Below are 11662 nucleotides of genomic sequence, written 5' to 3'. Positions count from 1 at the left end.
CTGCATGTTTTAAATTGTCAACAAGCATATTTGGGTATTGACAGTAAATAACTCATTGAAAATAATCTCCCATTTTAAATCCAATCGAGGTGATGCTCGGCAACCATGACTTTAGGGTATACCTCGCTGGTAAACAGCCGAAAGAGAATTATTAACAATGGCCTCCCTCAAGGCCCACTACTAACATTGTCACTGACATGTATAAGTGATCTGCCGTGTACATCATCTCGCAAGTTCACATGCAATTGACAGCCCATTGCTGCACACAGCACAAACCGTGAAAACATTCCCAATCCTCTTAGCTGATCTCGTGTTATTGTAGGCAGATTTTAATGAGTGGAGGCTGACCGAATACCTCCAAAACCAACACAAGTACTTTTCACCTGAACAATCGTGCAGCAGATGCCACCCTTAATGCGACCTATGGTAGTAAAGTGCGCTATGACCCCATTCCAAGATTTCTAGGGGGTTATGGACAGAATGCTGACTTTCACGCGTCATGAAACAGATATTTGAAAATTTTAAAATTATCCCTGCTACAGAAACGTGTATGAACAACCTGGGATGTTTCTGCTGATGTGCTGCGAACTCTCCCTATCCCTGATCTCGGTTGTAGTCGGTCAGTGCCCCCCAGCCTGGTCCGGGAGCTCGTACGCAAAACTGCACGATTCACAGCGCAATGTGCATCGTAACCGGAACACCTAACACGAATCCCCCTGGCTCCCGACATTCTCCCACCAAATATGCGTAAAGACACTGCAAGGGAGTTTACACGTTTTTCTTACCAATGACAACCAGCTACCCCATCACTCAAGGCATCAACAAAGTGCCTTGCCGCCAAATCAAGTCCCGACCCTCCCTTCGGGGATCATGATGTCACCATCCCAGAATCTCACCCAGATCCGGATTAATGATAGCGTACAGAGTGGAATGCGGATGTCCAGAATAAACCTCATTTGAGGCTCATATCACATCTCCTGGATTTGACATTTGCTCGAAAACTGGTGTGCCATCAAATGCTTTATAACAGTGTTCATCGAAAGGGGCCCACAGGCCACTGGAGGCCCCTGGTGGCCTTCAGTGTGGCCCCCGACAATACACAACATGTGAAAACACCCCCATTGTGCTGTCAAACCCACTGGTTTCAAATGCGTGGCCGCCCTCACATTGATGTCGTATTGTTGAAAGTGGCTCCCCTCTGAAAATTCGTGAGGAACACTGTTTTACAACAACAGGCCGATACGTACATCTTCATAAACGACATTTTTAAGGCAAGCCATAGTGTGATTGTGGCCATACAACTCGAACTAAGGACAATAGAGTAAACCAATGCGCTATTTTAACGGAGGAATTGCAAAATTGCACAACTTGCTCCTGGAGCCCTCTCAGACCGAGAAATTGTAATTTAGCTCCTGAAAATCTCGCCATACACATGAGAATATTATTCTCAAAAATGTGTTCTTTGTGAAACCAAACGCTTGTTTAATGTCTAATTATAGTGGCTGGGTTTGCTTGCATGTAAACACGTGGTCCCTAACATCTGGTTTGGAGTTTGTGGGAGATATACAATGACGAAATGGGCGCGTAAACAAGGTGTAATGGTTGAGTAAATTACAATGTCTGGATTGGCTGGGTGGTCTGGGGACTGTGCGGTAATTGCGTCAGCAATACTCGGTACACGACAATTTCCACCACCGCCTTGTTAAAATGAGGTAAATGGGATGATCGCTTGAAAAATAGAAGGATTACACATTAGGATGTAATGCAAGCATCAAACGGTCGCACTTTTAGTGTTTTCCCAGTTAAAGGATACATTCTCAGTCGCCATGACATTTCACTCGGACCTTGTGTACAACAGCTGTATTCAAATGGCTGTCATGTAGTTCTCCATGACTTGAATTAAGCCAAATATTATACATAACCATTGACTGGACATTCTATTGCTACATCATCTGAATCAACATTGGGTAAGAATGAATTTCATGGATTCTGCTGTTTAGCTTCCATATTTCAAAATGGAGTATAAAATGATGAATCATGATTAAACTACAAGTGCTCAGATTCTCATCACTTGGCCAAATGTCAGAGTCGATGGTTACATTTCCACAGGGACCTAGCCATTTCTGTATGGCATTACTGTATTACTAAAGCACTCCCTCTACTTTAAAATTGGCATTAAATTCAAGGTGACATCCTCATTCCCAAGAGCAGAGTATTGTCTCACGTCTCCCTTGCCGAACAGATCTCGATGTACTCTCAGCTGGTTAAAAACGGGGCATTTAATTCAAAGGCCTTCACCGATGTTAAATTGATGTATGCGTCACATTTCTTAGATTTTTTTTTAAACAAATGAAACGTAAAACAATGCATCGCATTTGGTTATTGTCTTCAATAAACATACTGTGAATAAGCTCTTTGGGATTGCCAGGGCAGGTCATTGTACAGGGTTGTCCAGAAGTTTTGTGACCCACATTTAATTATCTAAAACTTAAAACATAAATGAATATGCATGGGAAAAATGTTAAGGGTCAATTAATTGGGGGTCACAAGACATGTGGACCACCATGTGGTTTGAAACGAAACGCGTGGCTTTTAATAGCATTTGTGGTCAAAAACGGAGCCTTTTTATGACATTCACAAACAACACTTAAATTACTAAAAATGCATATTCGCCTGGTAGAAATGTCTGAAAAACTCTTAAAACGTACAATGAACTCTCTAAAAGAAACTTAAAATAAAATTGAATAGGCTTAATGATCATCACTGTATATCTGGATACGAACATCATGGACGAGTGCCACACTGTGGTAAAGTCAATAGTAGGTATCCTAGTCACCACCATATGAATGTGGATTTTCCATTACTGGCTCAGGGCTGTCAACCGAGATGAATACTGCCCCTTTTATGTTTGAGTAGACACATTTAATTATAGTTTTGATTGTACTATACTGCACCATTAGCTACCTATTTTACTGGAACGAATGTTATACTGTACTACACCACTTTACATTCCTTTAATGTGGTGCTTTAAATGTGCACAGTTCCACTCAATACTTCACTGTCACCTACAGGCTGCTGTGCTTCTTGACAACAACAAAAAGTCGAAACGACCTCGGTATCCAGAACCCGGTGAAATAAACTCACAATTACCACCGAGACCCACCTGTGTGCTCACTTTTACCTAAAGCCCAGGGGAGGTAGGCTCCCATGAGCGATACCAAAAGGGCAACATTACAGGGGGCTTGGAATAATCACCCAGCAAGTAGTACTCAGTGTGCCTGCAATCCCAGCGTGTCTCCTCGCCTGGGGGCCACGCAGAGAACAAGCACGTGTACCCGAACATAAATTATTTAAAGAGCTGGCATAATTTTGTTCCAACATATTTGTGATTGATTTAAGTGATGAGTTGCCATTACGGTTTGCATTGTTACATGTTTTCTCCATCAGGGTTATTGATGTCACATTCAATATTTGTAACAGATGTAATGTTTTACTTGTATTCAGTTTCAGTATGTGAACAGTACTTGTTATTATAGAGTTACATCTTTCAGGCTTTGGATGTTTTCAGGGTTGTTATACGATCATAGTTTTCAGGATCCATTGCCAGGTTCCGAAGGTCATAAACCGGTTACTGATTCCAGTGGAACATTCATAGTGAATGTACAAATGTCTCTCTCTGCGTGTCTCTCTATGTGTCTCTCCCCCATGTGTGTCTCTCTGTGTCTCTCTGTTTGTCTCTCTCTCTCTCTGTGTATGCGTCTCTCTCTGTATATGTGTCTCTCTCCGAGCTTGCATTCATTCACACCTGATGACGGTTGCTTGTGTTGCAATCGAAACATCGTATTCTATTACTTATTTTATTTCTACGTGACTTTACCGAAAGAACCAAAGAGTAATTCCTGCAGTCACGAAAGCTTCAAATCAAGTTATGTTGTTGTCCTGAAGATTGTCTGGCAAACCGATAACCGTTTTTTTCTTGCGGTTACCGGAAGTAAAATCCTCGTTTTATTCGAGTATCTCCTGTGTTCGTATTATTACACTCCAACAAGTGCATATTATTAAATACGCTCAAACATTTTACGATGACTGCAATACAGTACTATATTAATAGCAGTATTCGAGTACTGTATACTGTAGATGTAATTCTTTGTATTCCTCTTATAAAAAAAATATTCAAAAAAGTTGTACACCGAAAGCCAATAACTACACCATATCTCAACAACTCTCATCTCACATACAATTGAATCATTTCTGTAAAGCTCCTTTGAATAAGGCGCTATATAAATCTATATCATGTAAGATGTCCATTCCGACAAAAGGTAAAAAAAACGATTTCAAGCCCAGACCCCCTCTGCAACGAAGCCACGTGGTCAATGGGCTCTTGACTGGTTTAAAGCCACGTGTCTCTCACTTGAACCCACTGCACTTTAAACAACGGGGCTCACAAAGTCAAGTTGCGATTGGCTGCGCCACGCACGTGTCAGTTCTCGGGTCCTGGCGATTGGTCCAGAGATTTGGGGGCGGAGGGAGGGTCTCTGTCGAATGTAAATTAGGGGGATATATAAGCCACGCCCTCAATACCAACCCCGCCCCTCGACACCCCCCCCACCTCAAATTGCACCGCCCCTATAAGTCACATATGCCACATCAGAGGTTTTTTTACCTTTATGTATGGGTTTCTAATAAAAGACTATGGATACAGCATGAGTTTCAGTGTATTTGATTTGTTACTAGTTGCCCGGCAATTTTACAGGGTAGATCCGTGCAGCGTAAGCACTGCGGCAACAAAAGCAAAATACAAAAACATCGTTAATGCAGAGAACGAGGACAGGGGTCTAAATTTCGGAATATTGCACAACTAACAAATGAGGTTTATATACGGAAAATAAATAAGCGGACAATTTATCTCCATGTATCTATCCATCCGCGAGGACTTCTGTCAGTGAATCATTTCAGCAGCCTTGGTTCAAAACAACCAATTTCGGGACCGGTTTATGATGCAAATACAGTATTTTTCGCCCATTATTCTGTTGACTTTTCAGACTAATCACTGTGTCACGCAGCATTTGTTTAAGCAAGCAAATTCAGAACCAGGTTCAGTCTTCTGGTTGACGTTTGCCTATGAAAATGAACATTGATGTTTGTCTGGAAAGCCAGCGGAGGCTGGTTGGACTCAGTTTTGTCAACATACGTGGATACACGAATCAGTACTTTATTTTTTTTCCGGGAACGTAATTACATGTTTTTTAGAAGTTCAATTTATCTCACAGGTTTTATATAGATGTTTGTTCAACTCGAAAATATTCGCCAAACAATTATTTGCTGTAAATGAACGTGCTTAACGCTTGTCGAGCAGTGTTTAAATTACTTCGCTGTCAGAAAAGATTTTGTACGCAATATACATATTTCTTATCTTTTGCATAAAGAATTTCGTCCCAAGTGATGAGCACTGCCCCATTGTTCGTTTGAGCAGGGAGAATGACCACGTTTGACTTGGCACATAAATGCATCGTATTAATATGTCAAACAGACGATTGGTACATTTTGCATGAGAGTGAGGAATGAAAGAGGTGACTACTCGCGTTCGCAGTTAAGAAAGATGTGAAAAGAATGAACACTTAATTATTTTTTCAAGAATCTAGGAAAGTGACGTGGAATAGCCAAATGGTGAAATTAGAAACGAGATAGACGTGTTTTATATTAATTATAATATATGTAAAAAAAATAATCTATCGAGTGACGTGACATAATGTAGAAACTTCATAGTATTGGTAAGGAAAGTAATCGTATTAAAGCATTGAAAATATGAAAAATGTACACATATTACTGGTGTAGATGTGTATGAAAGCTGTAAAATCGTGAAAGCTTGAGCTAACCTGCTATTGAGACTTCTGGTATGCGCAGCTCTGTGCGTTTCCCATTTGTTACTGCTTGTCCATCCTGGGTGGCTGCTTGAATTCAAAAGTAAAACCATTACCAGGTTCGGTGCTACCGTTCCGCTGACTTTCTGTAATTTTCTGAAGGTAATTACATCTGTCGATGATCAATAACAGCGTCTCTGAATGCATTTGACAAGTGGTGTCTGCGCGGGTTACTCTGCATCCACTTCAGCGGGCACATCAACCAGCGCTGAAGGTCGTCGTCAAACACCATCACCAGCGCTGACTGAAATGGTCAGGGTCAGGTAGACGTCGCCTTTTTGGACACGATCGCATCAGAGCCCTGCGCACCATCATCAACGCCCCACCGCGGGACTGGAGGCGGCCTCGGGGCAGACCACTGTCGAGGTGGACGCCCACTATTGAGGCTTACGTCAAACAATACGAAGGTCTTGGACTGTGCTCAGAGTGGCGGTGTGCTTAGAATAGGGTCCCCTGGCAGCGTCTCGTGGAGACCGCTATGTTCCAGCCAGGGCGCTCCCAGTTGCACGCCAATCGGCGGCACATTCTCCCGACCGTACATGAGGAAGAACGGTGAGTAACCTGTAGAAGCATGCGGGGCCATACGGTAGGCAGACAGTACGCTGGGAATGTGAAGGTCCCAATCGGCCTGCTTTTCACTCATCGTGTGACAAAGCATGGCCGACAAGGTACGGTTCAGTCGTTCCGCCATCCCATCTGTCTGCGGATGGTAAGGTGAAGTGCGTATCTTTTTGGTGCCCAAGGCGTCACACACATCCCGCAGCAATATGGATGAGAAATTTCGGCCCTGGTCCGTGAGCAGCCATTCCGGAGCACCTTTGTCCATTACATAACCGTACAGGAATACATCGGTGATGGACGCTGCCGATTGATTAGGCAGGGGCCAAGCCATCGGCCAACGTGAAAAATATTCCACCCCCACCAACAGGAATTTGTTACCCCTGGCGGAAGGAGGAAACGGCCCAAGGACATCGAGAGCCACAAGTTCATTAATTCGTGTCACCTTAATCGATTTTAAGGGTGGAATATATTTCTTGCGTGGAGGTTTCCGCCGAGCGCATTCCGGGCATGCCTGAATAGCCTTGGCAACATCGGCTGTCATTCCGGGCCAAAAATAATCCCTTTGCATCGTGAGCAAGGTTTTCTGCACGCCGAGATGCAGCAATTTTTCGGCGTGCAGCGCCCGAATCAGTTCGTGCCGAAGCACGACGGGAGCCACCAGACGCCAACGGCCCAACAGATCATCCCTCCACATCAACAACCCCACTTCTGACACCACTTGTAATAAAGCACTTCGACGACGATCTGTAGTTCGTGTCTTCTTTATTTTTTATTCCCCGTCGGCTGGACAGCTCCGCGTTCTCTTCACACCGACACCACTCCACTCTCATTCTGCGCACAGCTCGCTCACGCTCCCCCCCTGCTCCCGCGCGCCGCTGGCAGACGGCGCACAAGGAGACAGCCTTCAGCTCGCCACGTGGCTGCTGGCGTGCCGGAGGCGCGAGACGTGGTCTCGCCTCTAGACTCCACACACTGACCCCGAGCTTCTTCCTGCTTCCCCTTATATCCCTTCACCTACGTCACTAAGCCCCGCCTATAGCCACGCCCCCTTACGAACCTTCTGGATGGTTACCCACAACAGCCCTTGTGCTCCGCCCTTGAACTTGGCGCATCCATCTAATTGGCTGATGGCTGAAGCGGCGGAGCCTATCTCACCGATCGGCGACTGTCGGTAAACCCTCGTATTACACTATTACAAAATATTTAATGACGGCAAAGAAACTGATACTATACCTGTCAACTTGTAAATTGTCGGCATGTGCACAAACTATTACCATTGAAAAAGAATGCAAACATGTACAATTCAGTTTCTTTTCAATATCTTTTCAAAACTAATTCGAATTATGAATTAATTTTGGTTTAAAAAATAAATCCCTGATATCTGTATTGTAAGCTCTATCTGTAAAGCTAATGGAAAAAAGCAGCAATGCTGACTGCTTTGAGAATCTATTAAGTCCATAATTCCCAACCAGATATTTCACTTGTCGGGGGTGGCTCCAATTTTGTATGCGGCCAACAGTGAATTATGTTGATTGGGCCATCGAATAATTCACGACTATTAGCCGGGCAAATTAATTGGTGCAACCAAAGTTGTGATACCTTATGTGGTACCAACTTCTGCTCTGGCCCATGGACTAATAAGGTTTTAGGCGTTTGTGCATTGGTTTCAAGGTTTTCGTGCAAGGGCATCTGGCAACACTTGCAGACCCAGCTGCACAATCGTGGTTATGGGGGGAGTGGCTATCGGCGGGGTGGGGGGGCTCTGTGTCTATGAGGCGGAGTGTTGGAGCCAGTGGCGTATAGCGACGTGTTCAGAGCTACATGGGAGGTCCTGGACCCAGAGGTGGGGGTGTGATTCTGAAGCCAAGAGGCGTGGTCCCGGGGCTAGGGGGGCGTGGGACTCTCGCGCTCGGTGGGAAGCGGGCGTGGCCACGAGACCGGGAAGGCGTGGTTGCTGACTGAGGGGGCGTGGTCACACGTGTGGGGGGAGCGGGCTAAGTGATAGGTGGGGAGTGGCAGTTTGGAGGGGCGCGGTTATACACTAGGGGCGTGGTCTCGTATTCAGGGGGCGTGGTTATGTGCAAGTGGTGGGGGTGGGGGTGTGGTGGGCGTTCCCCGGGCAGCCTCGCGGGCTATGGTGCTGCGGGCACGGGGAGAGTGGGCAGAGCGGAGAGCGCATCCCACCACCACCTCCTCCTCCACCTCCTCCTCCCAGCGTGAGAGAGAGCGCGCGCGCGCGGATCACACACAGCCGCGGAGCATCACCGCTCGCCTCGTCTCCCCCCTCCAGCCACGGAGCAGCGGCAGCAGCAGCAGCAGCACAGCGAGCCCCCCCCCCACCCCTCTCCGTGGTAGGAAGATTCGGCCGCACGTTGCTCCCCCCCCCCCCGACTCCTCTGTACGGAGGTCTGCAACGCTCTCGCGTCCGTCCGTGCTGCGATGCGTGCAGCGCGCGCGCGCGCATGTTGTTCGGTGCCTGTGTAGTGTTACTTCAACCCAAACGTTGCCTGTTGGCACAGCGCGAGCGAGAACACAGCATGTGATGCCCGGCGTGAGATCTCTCTCTCAAGAGAGAGAGAGACGTCGCTGTGTGTCAGTTGTATTGTGTCGTGTCAATGACTCGTCCCCGCCAAAGGAACGTGGAATTTCCGTCTCTGGCACAGGGACGGGATGACTGCTTAGCAACGCCGCATGATAATTCGGGTATGGAGAGACGCCGCTAATCGGATTGCAGAATATGTATGCGTGCGAATATTTATTCCAGCTGTGCGCTAATTACACGCGGTTCTTGGATGATGTGTGTCATATGTTACCTGTGCTGTCACACACGTGCGCTATAGTGTAACAACATGTACAACACAATGTATGTACACCGCGTGTGTCATTCTGCAGTACGTACGATGGTGCTGTCAGTGTACGTCTGTGCCGTATACTTCATGTGCTATAGACTTACACATGTGCGTGCGTGCGGGCGTTGCTTTTATAATTCGCTTGTGCTCGGACATGCTGTGTAGATGCGCGCCGTACTTTCCATCAAGCCTTGAATCTTTTATCCGCACTGCTTGCAGCTCTGGGCTAGAACACCAATGCGACAACAGAGGAGCTATCGCGGTGCCTTTTTAATTGTTGCTTCCATTAAAAAAAATGCATCTGCTGCTGCTACTAGCTGCTAGCTGCGGTTTCCATTTAGAGTATTTGGACTGCTCTTCATTTTTCCACGTGACAAGCCACTTCGTTGAGCTGTCATTTGTGGCCAGGTTGCTTCTGAAAAAGAGCTCCATAGCTGAGTGGACCTTACCTGGTATAATAAAACATAGTTGTAGAGTTTATGCCAGACTGATAGAGCTGTATAAATTACCTACCAATGATTCTCTTGCTCTGACTTTAGTCAAGAAAACCCAGCCAGCTCGCTAAAACAAAACTAAAATGGATGTGAGATTGTTTTTTTTCTCTTTCTCAAACGTTGGGTTGATGAGTGAGTACGTATTGGATATCTTTTTGTAGCAACGAGGGATGCTATTTGTGGATGATTTTTGTTTTGCCAAACACGCTGTGGGTGGTACCGTTAATAATTTGGACACTCGGAATAACGCTTAACACTGCTGTGCTGTATTGTACTGTAGGCGTTCATCATTTACCACCACTTGATAGTTTGAAATACGTAATAATAATGCGATATATAAAGATGCCACGGTGGTGAGATGTTAACTACCTTGCCTGTTATACAGGAGGTAGTGGGTTCGATCCCAACCTTATATATTTGGAGTTTGCTTGTCTCTCCCTGTGGTCGCATGGATGGATGTTTTTCGGGTCCTCCGGTTTTCCCCTCCAGATTTAGAAATATGTATTGAGAGTATTTGATTGCTATACATTTCCACATGATAAGGGGCCGTCCATAAATGACGTCATGCGATTTTGGCCGATTTTATACCCCCCTCCCCCCCTCGTCACACGGCGTCACAAAAAGTCAGACCCCCCTCAAATATGACGTCACGAAGCTCTGCCCCCCCCCAAACCATATTTCCATTTTGAAAATAAAACATAACTTCAAATCACTTGCAACTATTGTCATTGTAGTGCGTATTTAATGTGGCGCTGCACTCTGATGTTGTAGGAGAAAACATGTATTAAAAAGGAGGCGTTGGAAAGCTGAAATTTAGCATAAAATTCACTTGAAAATATTCAACATCTAACTAAAACTGCAGATGTTCAGAATATGATATTGAAATACTCTTATAATTATGAAATATTAAAAGTAATTATAAATATAAAAAATACGAAATATTTGAAACTTTGCAGTAGAACGAAGCAAAATGGAGAGTACAATTAGAACAATCACATATTCATTTCACAGAATGAAAAGCCCTGGTAGAATCATTAGAATCAAAATGTTTAATAACAATATATATATATTTTTACAAAATTTATGCTTCGCCATTCTCCCATGGAGAAGCAAAATGCTCCTTCATGGGATAAATAAAGGTGACCTTAGTAAATTTAAATAATCAAATAGTTAATAATGAAAATTAATCAAAATTAGTGTTGTTACAACTATTCTATTTAGTTAATATGTATGGAAAGTTGCGCATTTTGATGTGACGTCACATTTCTCAACCCCCCCCTTCCCCCCTCGTCACACATCGTCACAAATGTCTGACCCCCTCCCCCCCTAGGTGCGTGACGTCATTTATAGACGCCCCCTAAGCCACTTCGTTGAGCAATCATTTGTGGCCAGATCGCTTCTGAAAAAGAGCTATGTAGCTCAGTGCGCCTTACCTGGTCAAATAAAAAATAGTTTATAGTTAGTTTAATATATAATTATGATAATACATGGTAACAATACATTAGTGTATCATTGGTGTTGGCCTAAACTACCCAATACGGGTCCTGCTTGGACACAGTTTTACTTGGACACAGTTTTACTTTAGTCAATAAGTAATGAAGAATGATTAGGGCGGTACATTTATAATTTGCAGCTCCAGTAGCTGGAATCTGCGTGAGACCAGAAGCAATGGCATTTACTTGGAAGTCTTAATCCAGCAGTTTTATTATTTAGTCCTTAAGAATGCATCATGAGCATCATCAATCCACTGCTGGATGAAGGCCTCCCCAAATTGCCACCTAATTTATTGGCATATTATGATCATTAAGTTGGAATGTGTCGTTCACGTATTTACATA

General features: G+C 44.7%; 1 protein-coding gene across 9 annotated transcripts in view; it reads left to right on the top strand.

The window, feature by feature from the left end:
- Positions 1-8596: 8596 nt before the first annotated feature.
- LOC116937147 (talin-2-like) overlaps positions 8597-11662 on the top strand; it is a 246255-nt gene continuing 243189 nt past the window's right edge. For 5 of the 9 annotated variants that reach the window (XM_032944900.2, XM_032944666.2, XM_076065756.1 and 2 more), the window contains exon 1: positions 8598-8833. The gene's annotated coding sequence lies outside the window, so the exon portion shown is untranslated. Of the gene's footprint in view, positions 8834-8904; positions 9186-11662 lie in introns of those variants that run through there. The other 4 variants (XM_076065751.1, XM_032944800.2, XM_032944373.2 and 1 more) reach the window with 2 other exon arrangements.

The sequence above is a fragment of the Petromyzon marinus genome, chromosome 1 (genome assembly GCF_048934315.1).
Source record: "Petromyzon marinus isolate PM22_M1 ecotype Great Lakes invasive population chromosome 1, UKy_Petmar_22M1.pri1.0, whole genome shotgun sequence".
Taxonomy (NCBI): domain Eukaryota; kingdom Metazoa; phylum Chordata; class Hyperoartia; order Petromyzontiformes; family Petromyzontidae; genus Petromyzon; species Petromyzon marinus.
Note: the sequence above shows the minus strand (reverse complement) of the source record. Positions and strands in the feature narration are given on the sequence as shown.